Source organism: Bufo bufo, chromosome 8 (assembly GCF_905171765.1).
Source record: "Bufo bufo chromosome 8, aBufBuf1.1, whole genome shotgun sequence".
Lineage (NCBI taxonomy): Eukaryota > Metazoa > Chordata > Amphibia > Anura > Bufonidae > Bufo > Bufo bufo.
This window is the reverse complement of record NC_053396.1, coordinates 28,589,758-28,610,430: the sequence shown is the minus strand read 5'-3', so window position 1 is coordinate 28,610,430 and position 20,673 is coordinate 28,589,758.

Genomic DNA, 20,673 nt, shown 5'->3' with positions numbered 1-20,673 from the left:
TGCATGAGAACCCATTCATTTCAATGGGTCCGCAAAAAATGCATACAGCACACCGCGTGCTATCAGCATCCGTATGTCCATTCCGTAGCCCAGCAAAAAAAAAATAGGACATGTCCTATTCTAGTCCGTTTTGCAGACAAGGATTGTTACAATGGATCCGCAAAAAAAAACGGATGCCATACGGCTATTTGCCGACCGCAAAACACATACGGTCATGTGAATGTAGCCTAACACCCACCTCCTTAATTCATTTCTGAATCACTATCTGCAGACAGTAGTTCTGGTTTACATCATATCTCCTAATGCTTTGCTCAGGTATCATGTAGGAATGTGACAGAGATCATTCACAGCTGTGATCAGCTAATGGTTTAAGGCACAGGAGAGGCTACAGACTGCAGCAGCGTGCAGCATGTCATGGGCATTGTGAAAACTACAGCCTATCACAGGGAGCGGCAGCGATAATGGTTGGCAATACTCAGACAATAGCTACAAGAAATTTGAAGCAACCTTACACAGTTATGAACTAGTGCATTCCCCATCATATTCTACCTGATATTTAATTGAAAAACAATTGATTATCCTCCATCCAGATGGTCATGTGAAAGGTCCTTTATAAGAAAGCCGATCGACTTATGTATATATGTGAAATAATCAAGGCAGATTGGTTCTTTTATTGAGTTTTTTCACGAGGAAGATGAAAAGTGTTTGCCTTCCTTTGGATCAACAAAGTAGCAGGATTATAGACTCACCTAAAGAATTATTAGGAACACCTGTTCTATTTCTCATTAATGCAATTATCTAGTCAACCAATCACATGGCAGTTGCTTCAATGCATTTATGGGGGTGGTCCTGGTCAAGACAATCTCCTGAACTCCAAACTGAATGTCAGAATGGGAAAGAAAGGTGATTTAAGCAATTTTGAGCGTGGCATGGTTGTTGGTGCCAGACGGGCCGGTCTGAGTATTTCACAATCTGCTCAGTTACTCGGATTTTCACGCACAACCATTTCTAGGGTTTACAAAAAATGGTGTGAAAAGGGAAAAACATCCAGTATGCGGCAGTCCTGTGGGCAAAAATGCCTTGTGGATGCTAGAGGTCAGAGGAGAATGGGCCGACTGATTCAAGCTGATAGAAGAGCAACGTTGACTGAAATAACCACTCGTTACAACCGAGGTATGCAGCAAAGCATCTGATGAGTCTCGATTTCTGTTGAGACATTCAAATGGTAGAGTCCGAATTTGGTGTAAACAGAATGAGAACATGTATCCATCATGCCTTGTTACCACTGTGCAGGCTGGTGGTGGTGGTGTAATGGTGTGGGGAATGTTTTCTGGGCACACTTTAGGCCCCTTAGTGCCAATTGGGCATCGTTTAAATGCCACGGGCTACCTGAGCATTGTTTCTGACCATGTCCATCCCTTCATGACCACCATGTACCCATCCTCTGATGGCTACTTCCAGCAGGATAATGCACCATGTCACAAAGCTCGAATCATTTCAAATTGGTTTCTTGAACATGACAATGAGTTCACTGTACTAAAATGGCCCCCACAGTCACCAGATCTCAACCCAATAGAGCATCTTTGGGATGTGGTGGAACGGGAGCTTCGTGCCCCTGATGTGCATCCCTCAAATCTCCATCAACTGCAAGATGCTATCCTATCAATATGGGCCAACATTTCTAAAGAATGCTATCAGCACCTTGTTGAATCAATGCCACGTAGAATTAAGGCAGTTCTGAAGGCAAAAGGTGGTCCAACACCGTATTAGTATGGTGTTCCTAATAATTCTTTAGGTGAGTGTACATTGCACTTCATAGACCAGTATCTTTTTCCATCCTTAGTCTGATGTTTCCATGATGTTCTGACACCTGATACCTTTCCTGTCTACCTCCTTCAATGACAAACTTCCAGAAAAATAAAGAGAAATAGAAGTTTTCTCCTAGCAAAGAAGTAAACTATCTAGGCCACACTTGGTTAGGTGCTGGCTAGACTGGGATATGGAGTCTTAGGAATTTTCCCAGTCATTACCATTAACCCCCTGCAAGGAGGTATAGACTTTCCTAGTAGGATCACAAGCCATGGTCCCCAGAATAGTCTAGGAAGGTGATAAGAATGTGATGAGAGGATGAGATGGGGACATAATCAGAGCCAGGATCAGATTCAAATAGCAGAAAGGAACACAAATTAAGCAATGGATGTACCTTACTCTGCAGGTGCGGTGGTAATGCTGGAAACCCCTTAAATTAGACCACCAGAGCTGGCATTATCAAGGAGCAATTTCCCTAGAAACCTGAAGCAGTCATCATCAGAAAGAAGGAGATCAGTGGCCAAGACCAGCAGAACTGAGGGACTTGTCTCTTAGGCTTGGAAAGGTGAGTCCCAGAACCAGATGTGGCTTTCAGCTGGAGCTGTGACCACTAGAAGAGACCCACTTCCCACCTGGAGAGTTGACTAATACATTTTTTAGGTCAAACTGACATCATACATGTTGGGATATTCGGTCATTGGCCTAATTTGACTTTGATACCAAAGATTACATGAAGACTTCATGGAGGAACATTAATGGGATATATGAATCCCTTGCTCCATCCACCTTGCTCCATGGGATATATGAACCCCTTGCCCCGTTCACTCCATTTCTGTTAAGAAGCCTCCATCTTCCTCTAGCTCTGAACTGGAGGCATTTTCAGTGAATGCTACTCATCCAGAACTCCCCAAAAGCATGGACTTCTGCAAGCCTCTCTTGTGCTAAGAAGAGCGTCTTCCAGAAGTAACCAACTTTGAGATGACTTGAGGTGGGGGTTCATTTGGGTACGTTTTTTTTCATGACCTGTCTTTGCTCTCCATTCCACTGTGATCAGACCACCCATTACTGGTATGGCACTTGTCTTGTTAGGACTTTATCTCCACACTCCAGCTACACCATCAATATCTTATGACCAACCGATTTGCTCAAGCATGAAAGGACTTTACCGCAAAAGGAGTGCAACAAGTGCATCCACTAAACCTATCCTTGGGCCTGGAAAAAGCATTGCAATATGTTTTTGTAGCATGCATCAAGCCTCTGTAACAATGTTCTGCTCCACCTTGGTGACAGAACGGTTAATGTCCTCTTTCTATGGCTTATCTATTTTATAGCAGTTTGTAGCTATTCTTCTGGTGAAAAGACATGCACACTACAATTAAATCCCTTTGGCAGAAACCAGATGATAAATAAACGGTTCTGCCTTAGTGGCTGTGAAACTACCAGGACTATAGAGAGTGGAGATATTAATATGTTAGGACAAAGGGGCATTGAGCGCGATCTCAGATGCCTATCACCCTCACAGATAACGCACTGTCTGCTATCCTGCGCCTCCTCCAACCATCTTTAATTTAACAACAGAAAAAAACTCATTTAGCTCTGCCAGAGAAAGAAAGAGCATTCCACTGAGGTTTAACCCATCCGCCCTGTAGGAAACATGCACTACGAAGCAAATAGCCATGAAATCCTCTCAACGGCACATTGGTGTGGAATATACAGTATATGTATATATATACTGGGGTAAGTGCCGCCATTATAGTATTTGTACAGCATCATTATAGTACATCTGTCAGCAGTTTTGCACCTATGACACTGGCTGACCTGTTACATGTGCGCTTGGCAGCTGAAGGCATCTCTGTTGGTCCCATGTTCATATGTGCTCACATTACTGAGAAAAATGATGTTTTAATATATGCAAATTAGCTTCTAGGAGCAACGAGGGCGTTGTCATTACACCTAGAGGTTCTGCTCTCTCTGCAACTACCGCACCCTCTCCACAGGGCCAGGCAGTGATAACGTCAACGCCCCTGTAGGTGTAACGGCAACGCCCCTGTTGCTCCTAGAGGCTCATTTGCATATATTAAAACATCATTTTTCTCAGAAATGTGGACACATATGAACATGGGACCAACATGGATGCCAAGCCCACATGTAACAGGTCAGCCAGTTTCATAGGTACAAATCTGCTGACAGATGCCCTTTAAATGGGGTTTTCTAAAACTTTAATATTGATGACCACTTGAATAGGAATGAGCTGAAGTAACCAGACACGGCCACTACACACAGTGTTCGGAGCTGAGCCTGGATTTGGCATACCACGGCTCCTGCAAAAGGCAGATAAACAGGGTGCCAGGGGTTGAACCCCCACCAATCTGATATTGATGACCTATCCTGCGACCACCAATGAAGTGGACAGGGAAATATGGAAAAGAACAAACAGCAGGTGGCTATATACAGATAAAGTGTATTAAACAACTCAGTGGCTATAATACATTTTTCAATTACAAGCAATATCAAAAGTATTCAGATCCTGGTGTTGGTTTGAGAAAAATTTTGAATATTTTTGATGGAACAACCCCTTAAAAGTTCCAGGAAACCCCTTTGAAGGGGTTGTCTGATGAACAAAACCCCTTTGCTAATATCAGTCCACCTTGTTGATCAGATGATTGCCCTGGGTCCAACTCCTGGAGCCCTTGGCCATCATCTGTTTTTATCAGAGGAAGGGTCATCTTGCCATACTTTTCCCCAGAGTGGCTATGTTGGTCAAATGAGTGGTCAACCATGAATGCATGGATAGGCCAGGATGGGTATTACACAGTGGCTTTCTGTTCTCAATAGTATGCGTTGGTCTTGAGAGGGGGACTCCATATTGAAAGTGGTTGTCTTGATGACACGTCTCCCTATGACAGAGTGGGTAAGGCTCCAACTCTGCAGCCAATTATCTACATGATGTAGCAGGAAGGGTAGCTGTTGGACCCTTGGCCAGTTTCTAATTTTCTAAACCCCTAGGCCTAGGCATTGTTACAATTATCTGCTTTTACCTTATAGGCCTTTTCTGAGACAGAAGTATTTTTTATATTTTTGTGATCAGTAGTACATGTGTAACTTTGTAAGGTAACTTTTAAATTCTGAAAGCTCTGCAAATACAAAAACAAATCTGCCTGGTATAAAAAAAAAAACAGCAATTAGAAGAGAAGGAGGAGGGGGAGGAGGAGAGTGCTGCTGCAGTTTCTCTCTGTGTTTGTGAGGCTGCATGCTGTGAGAGGGGATAAGGAGCCAAAGTCGTAAGTCATCAAGACAGCAAACATGTATATACATACATACATTTGCATTATACAAGAATTAAAGGGTTTTTCAGAAATAATATATTGATGGACTATCCTCAGAATAGGTCATTAGTATCAGATCGATTGGGGTTGGACATCTGGTACCCCACGGATCCAGAAATTGTACAGTGGATGAAAGGCTCCTTTAACTGTCAAGTTTCTGGCAGCCGAGCTGCAGAACCCTGGCGCAACCATTGTGGATGGCGCCTTCTGCTTCCGGTTGCATCCACTGTATAGTTTCTGGTGCTGGCGCCTGCTGATCAGTTCTAGAAAATACTTGAATTCCCCATTAAAAGGAGCATATTATTCTTATAACTCTGCTGTTCCTCTTATTCCTCCTGAACATTTTTCAATAAATTGACAACTAGGCATTACCATTCCCCCGGAAAAAGGAGAGTGTCTATGAATCATCTCACAATGTCACGGTACATAAGGACACCCCACCCCCCCAACTGGAAACACCCAGTTATCAAAATATTCATATATTTCTATAAGTAATATCAAAGGAACTGCACTAGCTATAGGAAGAGATGATCCAAAATTGTTATATTATCTGGAATTAAATATAAGAAATATAACATAAAATAAATATTAAATAAATAAATATGCATTCGAATTGTCATAAGAGCTGACAGATCCTCTTAAAGCTGTCAATGGACAGGCATACTACTTCTATAGAGGAGGTAGATATTGGTTGTCAGAAAGGGGAAAGAAACGGTAGTAGGGTATGGTAGAAATCAAGCCTGAACGTTCTTTGTTTAATGTTTTCCAGTGCCGTTTACATTTTACCTATGTCCCTTTAATGGTCCATATTCTCATACAGAAGGGGATGACGGTGAGGTTAGGGGTTAAGAAGCAAGGAATTCACTGACTAATGTGCAGAGGCCAATGTGACAAAGACACATGTGAGAGGGGATTAGTTTGGGGACAGCGGAGCCTTTGAGAGGCGAGTTGTCTGACTGGTTATCAGAGCCTGGAACGGCTGCCCCGGGTCGTTGTGTAATCGCTCAGTGTTATGGGGCTGGACCGCGGCTGGGGAAACAGAAAGAGATTGTTTTACAGAAGCACGCGTAACCACAACCCCATTGTGTGGGTCCGACCCACCTGCGGAGAGGATTACAGGGACAGGTATTCACGTGTTAACCCTTTAGTTGGTATTAAAACTCACTGGTACATAAAAAAATAGACAAATATAAGAAGAAACAGATAGCGCTGTACTAGGCAATCACCGCCAGTGCCATTGATTTGAAGCCAGGCACTGTAACAGGAGAACATAGGACACCCTGTTGTCATGATTGACAGAGGTCCCAGCTGTCAGATCCCCTATCTTGTAGAATTTGGTAATCCACTTTTAGGAAAATACACTGCTGCTAGCTCGCCAAGGGGACATGGTTGATCAGGGAAGCCCAACATTTTGGGCAGGATTAGGTAAATCTGCCTCAATGAGATTAATTTCCATCACAATTCTTCTGAAATAAAAAAATAAGCAACTTTGCGAAAGTGTTCATTTAAAAAATACATTAAAAAAAATTATAATTTTGTGTATGTAACTCCTGTGCAGATCTATGTATCTCCATGGTAACAGACAACAAGCAAACTCTCTGTAGTCTGTTTCTACAGACCAATGAAATTTTATCTGTCCACTGCTTTTTGATAACCTACCAAATGTATGTCAGCAAAAAAGCAGGAGGCAGTTTCAAAAGAGTATGACTGCATGATAAGGGCTCTTTCACACTTGCGTTGTCCGGATCCGTCGTGTACTCCATTTGCCGGAAGTGCCCGCCGGATCCGTAACACCGCAAGTGAACTGAAAGCATTTGAAGACGGATCCGTCTTCAAAATGCGTTCAGTGTTACTATGGCACCCAGGACGCTATTAAAGTCCTGGCTGCCATAGTAGTAGTGGGGAGCGGGGGAGCGGTATACTTACAGTCCGTGCGGCTCCCGGGGCGCTCCAGAATGACGTCAGAGCGCCCCATGCGCATGGATGACGTGATCCATGCGACCACGTCATCCATGCGCGTGGGGCGCCCTGACGTCACTCTGAAGCGCCCCGGGAGCCGCACGGACGGTAAGTATACTGCTCCCCCGCTCCACACTACACTTTACCATGGCAAACAGGACTTTAGCGTCCTTGCAGCCATGGTAACCTTTCAGAAAAAGCTAAACGTCGGATCCGGTAATGCGCCGAAACGATGTTTAGCTTAAGGCCGGATCCGGATTAATGCCTTTCAATGGGCATTAATTCCGGATCCGGCCTTGCGGCAAGTGTTCAGGATTTTTGACTGAAGCAAAAAGAGCAGCATGCTGCGGTATTTTCTCCGGCCAAAAAACGTTCCGGTCCTGAACTGAAGACATCCTGATGCATCCTGAACGGATTTCTCTCCATTCAGGATTCTTCCGGCATAGAGCCCCGACGACGGAACTCTATGCCGGAAGAAAAGAACGCAAGTGTGAAAGAGCCCTTAGACTACGCAATATGTGTTTGTTGTTGGTTTATAAAATAAATAAAAAATAATTTTGTGTATGCAACTCCTGTGCAGGTCTATGTATCTCCATGGCAACAGACAACAAGCAAACTCCCTGTAGTCTGCTTCTACAGACCAATGAAATTTTATCTGTCCACTGCTTTTTGATAACCTACCAAATGTATGTCAGCAAAAAAGCAGGAGGCAGTTTCAAAAGAGTATGACTGCATGATAAGACTATGCAATTTGTGTTTGTTGTTGGTGCATAGGAGCTGGAAAACTGAAACGGTATGATAGTTTTAATGACCATTTGCAAATGTGATTATTTTTTCATTACAAAAAAATGGTTGAAATGTGAAACCTACAAGATATATTGGCTTGGTGAAAAAAGTACCAAAATCTATATTTATTAGCTATGATTTATAGGTAAATTTTAAGTTGTGACTAAACAAGACTAGTGTATTCTCCACAATGTTTCACTCTCCTCATATTACCCCTATATGTTATGACTTGGATTTTCTTACTAATAAAATATTTCAGTAAACTGTATGAATTATCCTTTTAAGCTATTTTCTCTTATATCCTTGACCTTATCTGAGGTGGAGAATCACAGTAACGAAGTGCAAATTTTGGCTTTAGTTTTAGCAGATTTAGTCTCACCATGATCAGTACCATGGACAGCAAATGGAATTAGATGTTCACATCTTTAGGTCTTTAGTTCAACATCTAATTCCAAAAACATGAACATTAACATTATAGATTCCTCCATTAGTATCAGAGCAGCCTCTCAGAGGTAAAGCTAGAAGCTTCTCAGCCCCAGGTCAAAGCCTTTTGGAAAAGTTTGCCAAGTTGTGGAAAATGGTCAACAGGACTGCCGTCCATCCACAAGGCTTAGACAGATTTATAGCTATCATCAGGATAAGTAATTAATATCTGATAGGTAGGGGGCAGACTTTAGACACTTCCCCACCAATCTGCTGTTTAAAAAGACCACGGCACTCTGGTGAGCCATTCATCAGTCACATGGCCTAGGCTCAGCTTAGTCCCATCCAAGTGAATGGGCCTTGGCTGCAATATCAAGCACAGCCACTATACAATGTACACTCAGAGGCGTCCTCCAACAGCTAATCAGCGGGGGTGTAGGGTGTTGGACCCCCAATGATTAGATATTGATGACCTATCCTGATGATATGTCATCTATACTGTATTCCTAGAAAACTCCTTTGAGGCCAGAGCATTGTACAGACCAGACCATGTTCTTTGACATCAATTCTACAAACCATTTTTATAATTTTGGTTTTGTCATTTGGAGCAGGGTCATGATGTTGAGCTGGGTTACCTTGGAACCACCAGAGGAGATGATTTAGGGCTTTGTCCTCTTCTGGTCCTCATACTCACTGATGTCCAAGCCTTAGTTCCTCTTGTGGACTAGTCCAACTTAACCCAATACACAGTCTTGCTTTGGCCAGGGGTGGGGTGCCTAAAGTAGCTTCAGTATATGTTGTCCTTTCACCCCAACCTGCTTCACACACACACAAACACCCCCCTTGGCCACTTCAGTTGGTTGATTACATTGGTTGCAGTGGGTCTATTCCTTCTAACAAAAGCCATAGGATAGGTCATCATTATTAGATCGACAGGGGCCTAACTGCCAATCAACTGACTACAGAGAATGCAGCACACCAGAACCAGGAACAGCTCTATCCACTGTGTTGTGGCCATGTCTGGTTACCGCAGCTCTCTACCCACTTACTTGTATGGGACTGAGCTGCAGTACTTATACCATACATGTGCAGTGACCTGCTGGTTCACAGTTAAAGGGTTAATAATATGGGTCACTGCTAAAGTTAATCCAATGGTTCACTGCTAAAGGTGTAAGGATGTTTACTGTGATGTAAACTGTGTACTAAGCTTTCCAAAAGGCTATGTATAGGAAGAAAATAGTTAACTGGCAGTTTCTTAGTGTTATTTGCCAGGTTATGGGCTGGTCCAATTTCCTCCTGGTTTGTAGAGAGTCTGCAAGTAAGCAAGCTAGAGAGAAGAACTGTTTGGTGTTTGCTCCTGCCAAGTAAATCAAAACTGAATTCTGCTCCAGTAAAACTTTGTTCCTCTGTGTGAAAGCTGCTGGAAAAGCAACTTTGCTAAGGATTAAACTCTTAGAGAAAGAAGCATTAAATTTTGAAGATGGATGAGGTCTATGGAGACCATGCTTAGACTGAGTCAGTAAAGGTAGCACACTCATCTGACTTTAGACTTTACTGCCCGTGGATTGGGTTATTTGCTTCTATCGCATCAATATACAAGTCCCTTTAAAGGGTTTCTGTCACCAGATTTAACCCTATTAAGCTAGCTGACATTAGCGATGTGCTAATGTCAGCTGAACCTAACTAGCCTATTCCTACTTTTATCTATGCCCCCATTACTCCAGAAATATAACTTTTATAATATGCTAATTAGCCTCTAGGTGCAGAGGGGGTGTTGCTCCTGCTCCTAGAGGCTCCGTTCTCCCACCTCTGGCCACGCCCTGCTACACTAGATTGACAGGGCCAGGCAGCCTTCACCTCCAACTGCCGGCCCTGTGCGCTGGGGAAATCTCACGCCGTTTAGTATTCGTTGCAGGCGCAGTGAGGAAGCCGGCAGCCGGCGAGCACCCTTCACCCACTGCGCCTGCGCCGAATACTGAACGGGACGGCGCGAGATATAAATGGCAGACAGGGCCGCAGTAGGAGACCAACGCTGCCTGACCCTGTCAATCTAGTGTAGAAGGGCATGGCCAGAGGTGGGAGAACAAAGCCTCTAGGAGCAGGAGCAACGCCCCCCCCTGCACCTAGAGGCTAATTAGCATATTATAAAAGTTATATTTCTGGAGTAACGGGGGCATAGATAAAAGTAGGAATAGGCTAGTTAGGTTTAGCTGACATTAGCACATCGCTAATGTCGGCTAGTTTTAATTCTGTTGACAGAAACCCTTTAAGGTAGATTCCTAAATTATACGCCCCGTTCCCAGTGGTGTCCTAGTGGCCAGGGCCGCTGATAGGCCAGTACAGCTGGCCCAGTTGTACCGGGCCCGGCTGGCAGGGGGGCCCGGGCTGCCGACTCCCGAGCCATTTTAATTTTTTTGCTGTCAGTGGGCTGGCTCCAGTAACAGCAGGCAGTGTGGGGGCGGCGCTCACTCACTGACGTCACACGCCTGCTCCTCCCACTAGGCGGCGCAGGCGCGTGACGTCAGTGAGTGAGCGCTGCCGCCCGCACTTGTTACTGGAGGCTGGAGGGTGGAGGGAGGAGGCAGGAGCTGAATGTAAGGTAGTATTTTAGTAAAGAGATGAGCGCTGTGCCTGTGCTAAAATTAAAGTTACTGTCTGCAGCCTGCACGGCTGCACCGATTTATTAATGTATACTACTGTGAGTGGCGGGGGGGGATCTATATGGATGACGTCATGACGGCACTGTTATAGGGAGGGCGGGGGATCCGTGGATGGCACTGTTATGGGGGGGGGGGGTCTGTCATGTGGATGACACTTATGGGGGGGGCCGGGGGGTCTGTGGATGACACTTATGGGGGGGATCTGTGGATGGCACCATTATGGAGGGGGATCTGTGGATGACACTGTTATGGGGGGGATCTGTGGATGACACTGTTATGGGGGGATCTGTGGATGACTGTTATGGGGGGGATCTGTGGATGGCACTGTTATGGAGGGTATCTGTGAATGGCACTGTTATGGAGGGGTATCTGTGGATGACACATAGCATAAGATGCTATATACGGTATGTGTCATCCACAGATCCCCCTCTATAACAGTGCCATCCACAGATCCCCCCATAACAGTGCCATCCACAGATCCCCCCATAACAGTGCCATCCACAGATCCCCTCCATAACAGTGCCATCCACAGATCCTCTCCATAACAGTGCCATCCACAGATCCCCTCCATAACAGTGCCATCCACAGATCCCCTCCATAACAGTGCCATCCACAGATCCCCTCCATAACAGTGCCATCCACAGATCCCCTCCATAACAGTGCCATCCACAGATCCCCTCCATAAAAGTGCCATTCACAGATCCCCTCCATAACAGTGCCATTCACAGATCCCCTCCATAACAGCGCCATTCACAGACGACCCCCCAGCGCCATAAATATCACTTGTAGACAAATCTGCATGTTGTTTCAAGGCGGCGTCTGGGGAGGGGCCAAGGGCGGGGCCAGGGGTGTGGCTGAAGGAGGGATCAGGGGGTGGAGCTGAAGGGGGCCCCGTCATGTATGCTGTACGGGGCCCCATGATTTCTATCAGCGGCCCTGCTAGTGGCCACCTACTCCACGGTATTAACATGGGACTATTTATAAATATCTGGTACTCCTACTTTCCCCCTCGCCACTTTCCAAAAATGGGACAAGGCATTTGTGAATGGGGCCATTGGCCTCCTGCTCAATTACCATAGTTTATGCCAGTTTTGTGGTGTCAATGATGACTGAAATCTGCACCACCTATGAGCTAATGTAGGCGCACGGACTGCACATAGAGAAGTCAGGACTGGCGTTATTTTACGAGGTTATACAATTCCTTACTAGGATAGTAGAGCAGTCAGGAGAGCAGATGCCTTCTTTTGAAAAATGTAAATGCAAATCTCCACTAGGGGGCAATAATGGAGACAGTTGAGTCACATTATTATGGCCACTTCCTATTTTTGATGTCAGCAGTGCGTTGCTCATGAAGGTGTCACGACCTATCGCTGACCCTGTTGTGCCTGGGGTCAGAAGGTCGCAGCGGGTGGCTACACGCTCGGTTTCAAGGGATGGCTCCATGACCTAGTTTTGGGAATGGATTACAGTCCAGGTTTTCCTGCTTTGGTTTGTGATGCTTTTTGTCCCATTTAGGAATCAATAGCTTTTCCTTTCAGCTGTTCTTTGTCAGCCACTCCCAGCTACTATATATTCTCCCTTTCTACTTCACTTGTTGCCAGATATAGAACTTCCTTCAGGATTTTCTAGTCTGACCTCTGGTGGCGTTGGAGTTGCTGTGGAGCTGTTGGAACAGTTGGAACTGGTGCTGTCGGATCTCCGATTCTCTCCTGTTTGTTGTCTCCATGTAGTGTTAGTGTTGTTTGTCCTTTCCTTGTTGTTACCCTAAGTGTCAGTGGTGAGGACTAGTGCTCCCATCACCCTACTCACTACCCAGGGCTTCTTTCAGGGTAAGCCAGGGACGAGGCACGTGATCGGCATACGGGTGAGCAGCCCATCTAGGGACGTCAGGGCAGCCAGGTGCCAGTTCTAGGTGAGTTAGGGGTCACTACTCCTCCCTCTAGTAAAAGGGTACCCTCCTTCTGTCCTCTCTGAGCCGCACATCTGTTACCTACCATATCAGACGTGATAGAAAGAATCAAGTGTGGCTTAGTGGGTATATAAGGTGTGCAATAGGCTTTCTGCAAACATATCCCATTGCTGTCATGGGTAAAAGGGGGGATTTAGGGAATGATTATTGGATTTTGGGCCAAAGGTGGCAGTATTTCTGACACTGTGCAGTATGTGAACTGTTCTCATGCTGCTGTGGTGAAAGTATATCGTGAGTGGACAAATGGCACCATGGTGAATAAGTGACCTGGAAACTGCAGAGCACCACGTGCCATTGAAGATGCATGAGGGTGGACCAACACACTACAGTGGAGCAGCACACCGCCAATATGAACTTGGAGGTTACCAGACATGTGTCTAATACAACAGTTAGGTGAACCCTACTGCGTATGGGGCTTCGAAGCAGATGAATGGTCACTGCTCCTCTGCTAACAAAGTTCCTGTCACGGACGTTCCCGCGACAGGTGGAAGGAGATTGGTGAGACTGGCAACACGTGGTTTGATCTGACATGTTTTACATTTGGATTAAATGACGTCTGTGTTGTTTCTGGTGCTTGCCACACCTTCTTTCCCCAGGTGTGGCTATTAGGGTCATTTAACCTCCACTATTTATAGTTGCTTCTCCCACAATGCTGTGCGGTTTATAGCTTTTGTTTGGATCTTTGGATAGATTGTGGTTGGATCTCGGCTGAGTTTCTGGTGCTTCCACTGCTCCTTTGAAGTTAAGTCTTTCCTTTCCCTTTTGTATTGGTTTAGGGTTTTCACTAGGAGTTGTCTATTTTCCTTCCCTAGTTCTCAGCCCTGATTTCCTGTTCCCCCCTTCCCTTCTATGCTCGGTGTGGTGTTTCCCTCCCACACCGAAGCGTGACATTATAAACCGCCAAAACTGTCATTTTTTGTTTGTTTGTGTGCAGCCATAGATCCTATTTCTGCACTGGCAGGTCAGCTGCAAGGGCTGTCTTTTGAGGTAGCTGACCTCCGTATGACCATCTAGCAGATGCAGAGATCACAGGCTGTTGGTCCTTGTGGTAGTGGTGGAGACCAGGCCTATCTGGAGCATAAAATTGCCCTCCCGGACAAATTTTCTGGGGGACGTGATAATTTCATTTTGTTTAGGGAGGCGTGCAAATTGTATTTTGGGCTACGTCCACACTCATCTGTGGATGAGAAACAGCGAGTCGTGTGGATATTTCCTTGCTTAAGGGGGGTGCGCAGTCATGGGCTTTTTCTCTGCCGACTGGATCGCAGTCTCTCCGGTCAGTAGATTAATTTTTCAAAGCTTTGGGTCTTATCTATGATGATCCGGATCGGACCTCTCTAGGCGAAACCAAGTTGCACGGCCTTCGTCAGGGTGATCGTTCCACTGAGATTTATTGCTCTGAGTTTAGGAGCTGGGCTACCGTAGTCAGTTTTGTCAAGGGTTATCAGAGAGGCTGAACGACGCTTTGGCCTTTCATGAAACCCCAGTGTCCCTGGAGGCTGCTATCTCTCTTGCTATACGCATTGATAGACGCCTGAGAGAGAGATCTAGGGGCCCCCACTCTCAGGACGTACAGTCGTGGCCAAAAATTTTGAGAATGACACAAATATTAGTTTTCACAAAGTTTGCTGCTAAACTGCTTTTAGATCTTTGTTTCAGTTGTTTCTGTGATGTAGTGAAATATAATTACACGCACTTCATACGTTTCAAAGGCTTTTATCGACAATTACATGACATTTATGCAAAGAGTCAGTATTTGCAGTGTTGGCCCTTCTTTTTCAGGACCTCCGCAATTCGACTGGGCATGCTCTCAATCAACTTCTGGGCCAATTCCTGACTGATAGAAACCCATTCTTTCATAATCACTTCTTGGAGTTTGTCAGAATTAGTGGGTTTTTGTTTGTCCACCCGCCTCTTGAGGATTGACCACAAGTTCTCAATGGGATTAAGATCTGGGGAGTTTCCAGGCCATGGACCCAAAATGTCAATGTTTTGGTCCCCGAGCCACTTAGTTATCACTTTTACCTTGTGACACGGTGCTCCATCGTGCTGGAAAATGCATTGTTCTTCACCAAACTGTTGTTGGATTGTTGGAAGAAGTTGCTGTTGGAGGGTGTTTTGGTACCATTCTTTATTCATGGCTGTGTTTTTGGGCAAAATTGTGAGTGAGCCCACTCCCTTGGATGAGAAGCAACCCCACACATGAATGGTCTCAGGATGCTTTACTGTTGGCATGACACAGGACTGATGGTAGCGCTCACCTTTTCTTCTCCGGACAAGCCTTTTTCCAGATGCCCCAAACAATCGGAAAGAGGCTTCAGCTGAGAATATGACTTTGCCCCAGTCCTCAGCAGTCCATTCACCATACTTTCTGCAGAAGATCAATCTGTCCCTGATGTTTTTTTTGGAGAGAAGTGGCTTCTTTGCTGCCCTTCTTGACACCAGGCCATCTTCCAAAAGTCTTCACCTCACTGTGCGTGCAGATGCGCTCACACCTGCCTGCTGCCATTCCTGAGCAAGCTCTGCACTGGTGGCACTCCGATCCCGCAGCTGAATCCTCTTTAGGAGACGATCCTGGCGCTTGCTGGACTTTCTTGGACGCCCTGAAGCCTTCTTAACAAGAATTGAACCTCTTTCCTTGAAGTTCTTGATGATCCTATAAATTGTTGATTGAGGTGCAATCTTAGTAGCCACAATATCCTTGCCTGTGAAGCCATTTTTATGCAATGCAATGATGGCTTCACGCGTTTCTTTGCAGGTCACCATGGTTAACAATGGAAGAACAATGATTTCAAGCATCACCCTCCTTTTAACATGTCAAGTCTGCCATTTTAACCAAATCAGCCTGACATAAGGGTCTCCAGCCTTGTGCTCGTCAACATTCTCACCTGAGTTAACAAGACGATTACTGAAATGATCTCAGCAGGTCCTTTAATCACAGCAATGAAATGCAGTGGAAAGGTTTTTTGGGGATTAAGTTTATTTTCATGGCAAAGAAGGACTATGCAATTCATCTGATCACTCTTCATAACATTCTGGAGTATATGCAAATTGCCATTATAAAAACTTAAGCAGCAACTTTTCCAATTTCCAATATTTATGTAATTCTCAAAACTTTTGGCCACGACTGTACTATCACATGTTGTATCGGCCTCCTCTGACACTTTGGGTAAAGTTACTCCTGGGTTTATGTCTGGGGACGAACCCATGCAATAAGGGGGAGCTACTCCTGGATGCGCTTTTAAGCATACTGGTAATAGGAAGGGAGTGTGTTTTTTCTGCGGACAGAAGGGACATTTTATCAGAGTATTTCCATACGTTCAACGGCAAAAAGAAAAAAGAGGGACATTTAATTCCCATCTGACTCTTGGAGGGGTGAGAGGAGAGTCAGAAAATGTGCATTTGTCTTTGACTGGTAGTACCTGATTTCTCCTGACTGCTGAGGTGGCGCTAGAGTAAAAAACTGTGGGAATTGAGGCGTTTATCGACAGCGGGGCTGGGGTGAACCTGATTGATGCTCAGTTCATCCGTATGCATGGGTTGTCACCGAGTACGTTAGAAAAAAACATTTCCGTTTTTGCTATTGATTCTGCACCTCTAACTCAGAAGTGTTTATCTCAAGTGGTGCATAATATCAGATTAAGAGTGAGTGACTTTCATCAAGAATTTATCTTGTGTTTTGTGTTGGAGGGTCTCCCTGCTCCGGTGGTTCTGGGTTTACCGTGGTTAAGCAAGCACAATCCAACCATCTATTGGCAAGCTAGACAGATTCTGGATTGGGGTAATTATTGCATTGACAATTGTCTGAATACATCCTTTTTCTGTTTTAACTACTAAGACATTACCCTCTTATATATCTGATTTCGCCAATGTATTTTCTGAGAGTGGATGCCAGGATTTACCTCCACATCGGGAATATGATTGTCCTATCAACCTTATTCCCGGAGCTAAGTTGCCAATATCTAGATTGTACCTGAAAGACTGGCCATAATAGAGTATATTGCTGAGAGTTTGGGTAAAGGACACATAAGGACCTTCCAAATCTCCAGTGGCAGCAGGGTTCTTCTCTTGTTTAAAAAAAGGAAAAAAAGAGATAATAAATTGTTTGCAAAATTTGAGAAATGTGTTTTTGCTGTACATGAGGTGCAATTTTTGGGCTACCTGCTGTCATCTTCGGGTTTTCGAATGGATCCAGAGAAAGTCTGTGCTGTATTGGACTAGGATCGACCCGAAAATCTGAAGGCTCTTATGCGATTTTTGGGGTTCACCAACTATTACCGAAAATGTATTCAGAACTATTTGACAATAGTAAAACCCTTAACTGACATGACTAAGAAAGGAACAGATGTCTCAGTGTGGTCTGATTCGGCGTTGCGAGCCTTTTCTGCGATTAAGGAATGCTTCTCTTTCGCCCCTATATTGGTGCAGCCGGATGTATCACAACCTTTCATTGTGGAAGTTGAAGCGTCCGAGGTGGGGGTATGAGCAGTCTTATCGCAGGGCCCGTCACCTGGTAAATGGCGTCCATGTGCCTTTTTCTCTAAAAAACTCTCTTCCGCAGAGAGAAATTATGATGTGGGTAACAGAGAGTTACTGGCCATTAAGTTGGCTTTTAAGGAATTACGTCATTGGTTGGAAGGGGCGATCACGGTGTTCACAGATCACAAAAATCTGGCTTACCTGGAGTCGGCTTAACGACTGAACACGAGGCAGGCCAGATGGTCTTTGTTTTTCACCAGATTCAATTTCACTGTCACCTATCATCCTGGGGTTAAGAACGTCAAGGCAGATGCCTTGTCACATAGTTTTCCTGCAGGTGGCGATTTTGAAAATTTGTGTCTTATACTGTCTGAAGGGGTGGTGATATCCGCTCTTTACCCTGACCTAGAGGTGAAGGTGTTAGAGGCTCAGGGAGACGCACAGAATTCTTGCCCCTCTGGGAAATAGTTTGTTCCATCAGAATTGCGTCACAAGGTGTTTGAGGAACATCACTGTACGGTTCTTACGGGACACCCTGGGAGTAGATCCACTGCTGACCTCATCTCTCGTAGGTTCTGGTGGCCGGGGTTGAGTAAGTGTGTTGAGGACTATGTGTCAGCCTGTAGTACCTTTGACACATACTCGGCCTTTCAGATCTCTACTTCCGTTGCCCATCCCGTCCAGACCATGGACTCATTTATCCATGGATTTTATCACTGATCTACCTAACTCTTCAGGAAAGACAGTTATTCTGGTGGTAGTTGATCGCTTTAGTAAAATGGTGCACTTTATAGCGTAACCGGGCCTACCTAATGCTAAAACACTTGCACAAGTGTTTGTTGACAACATTGTGAAACTCCATGGTATTTCCTCTGACCTGGTCTCGGATTGTGGGACTCAGTTTGTTTCCAGATTCTGGAAAGCGTTCTGTACTCGACTGGGGGTACAACTGTCCTTTTCTTTGGCTTTTCATCCTCAGTCAAACGGACAGATGGACCACACTAATCAGAGTCTGGAGACTTACTTGAGATGTTTTGTCTCTGAGAACCAGGAGGAGTGGTCTTCGTTTTTGGCTTTGGCAGAATTTGCCATAAATAATCGTAGACAGGAATCCACTGGAAAGTCGCTGTTTTTTGGGGCATATGGGTTTCACCGCAGTTTGGCACATTTTCTGGTTCAGATACTTCTGGTCTCCCTGAGGAAATTTTTTTGTCATCATTGTCATCTATATGGCGGAAAATTCAAGATAACTTCAATATGGGCAACAAGTATAAACGTATAGCTGACAGGAAATGTATGAAAGGTCCAGACCTAAGAGTGGGTGATTCTGTGTGGCTGTCCACAAGAAACATTAAATTGAAGGTACCTTCTTGGAAGTTAGGTCCAATATTTATTGGTCTATATAAGATCACTGCCATTATTAATCCTGTAGCTTATCATCTTGAACTTCCTCAGGCCCTGAAAATTCATAATGTGTTTCATAAATCTTTGTTGAAGAGATATGTTAAACCTTTGGAGCCGTCTTCCTTGCCACCCGCTCCTGTCATGGTGGACGGCAGTTTGGAATTTCAGATCACCAAAATAATTGACTCTCGAGTTCTCCGTAGATCTCTTCAGTATCTTGTTCACTGGAAGGGTTATGGACCAGAGGAGAGGATGTGGGTACCGGCATCTGACGTAAATGCCAGTCGTTTGGTGAAATCTTTTAACAGGTCTCACCCGGATAAGGTCGGTCCTGGGTGTCCGGAGGTCACTCGTAGAAGGGGGGGGGGGGGTACAGTCACGGACGTTCCCGCGAAAGGTGGCAGGAGATCGGTGAGACTGGCAACATGTGGTTTGATCTGACATGTTTTCCGTTTGGATCAAATAACGTCTGTATTTTTTCTGGTGCTTGCCACACCTTCTTTCCACAGGTGTGGCTATTAGGGTCATTTAACCTTCACTATTTATAGTTGATTCTCCCACAATGCTGTGCGATTTATAGCTTCTGTTTGGACCTTTGGATAGATTGTGTTTGGATCTCGGCTGAGTTTCTGTTGCTTCTATTGCTCCTTTGAAGTTAAGTCTTTCCTTTCCCTTTTGTATTTGGTTAGGGTTTTCACTAGGAGCTGTCCATTTTCCTTCATCAAGTTCTCAGACCTGATTCCCTGTTCCCCCCTTCCTTCCTATGGTCGGTACCGTGTTTCCCTCTCACAACGAAGCGTGACAGTTCCATTGGCAGAAAAGGCTACAATTTTAGTGGTAGCTGATTGTCAAAGAGTTATCTTCTCCGATGAGTTACGTTTTCTGCTTGGACTTTGGTGTGTCAGACAAGAAGCATCAGAGAACAAACACCCTGCGACCATTGCTGGAAGAACACAAGCTGGTGGTGGCTTGTAGTTTGGGGGATGTTTTCGTGGCATTCTCTGGGTCCACTCATCCATGTAGACGGCACTCTCAACCGGTTTGTGTATGAATTTATCCTTGCAGATCACGCACACCCATACATGCTGATTGTCTTCTCTGGGGCAGATGGGATCTTTCAGGAAGACAATGCAACATGTCACATCGCTAGAAATTAGGGATGAACAAAGTGATCTTCGGATACTAGATCCGAAGTCGCTTCGCTCAAAACTTCTGATTAATGCTGTAGGGGAGATCCGTCTCCGAACAGCATTAAAATGTACGGCCTCCGATGAGGCATTCAGTTATTCTCGAAGTCTCGCGAGACTTCGTTGAATAACTTCGGTATTTAATTTTTAAACTGGAAAACTACTTTAAAACTTGGATCCGAACTCAGCTTTGGTTCCGAGGTACCAGTCAGAACCGAAGCTGAGTATGGATCCAAGTTTTAAACTGGTTTTCCATATTCATCTGTATCGCCGTCCTCAGGACAGAGATCCAGATGCCTGTGCTGTGGGGCAGGGGAGGGAGAGGCGTCTCCCTCCCCTGTTCTTCTGATAGGCCGCAGGCACTATGGCACTATTGGGGGGAGCTGGCACTATGGGGGGGCTGGCACTATTGGAGGAGCTGGCATTCTGGGGGCATTTATTTCTTGCCCATTTTGGGGGGGCACTATGGGGGCATTTCTTACTGACACATTATGGGGGGCACCATGGGGGAGAGGACCACTATGGGGGTATCTGGGGGCTCTAAATGGGCTTTTTTTTTATTGGCACATTATGGTGGGCACTATAGGGGAGAGCAGCATTATGGGGCATCTGGTGTCACTATAGGGGCAATATTTGGCGGCACTATGGGGAAGTGGGGGCATTTTTTACTG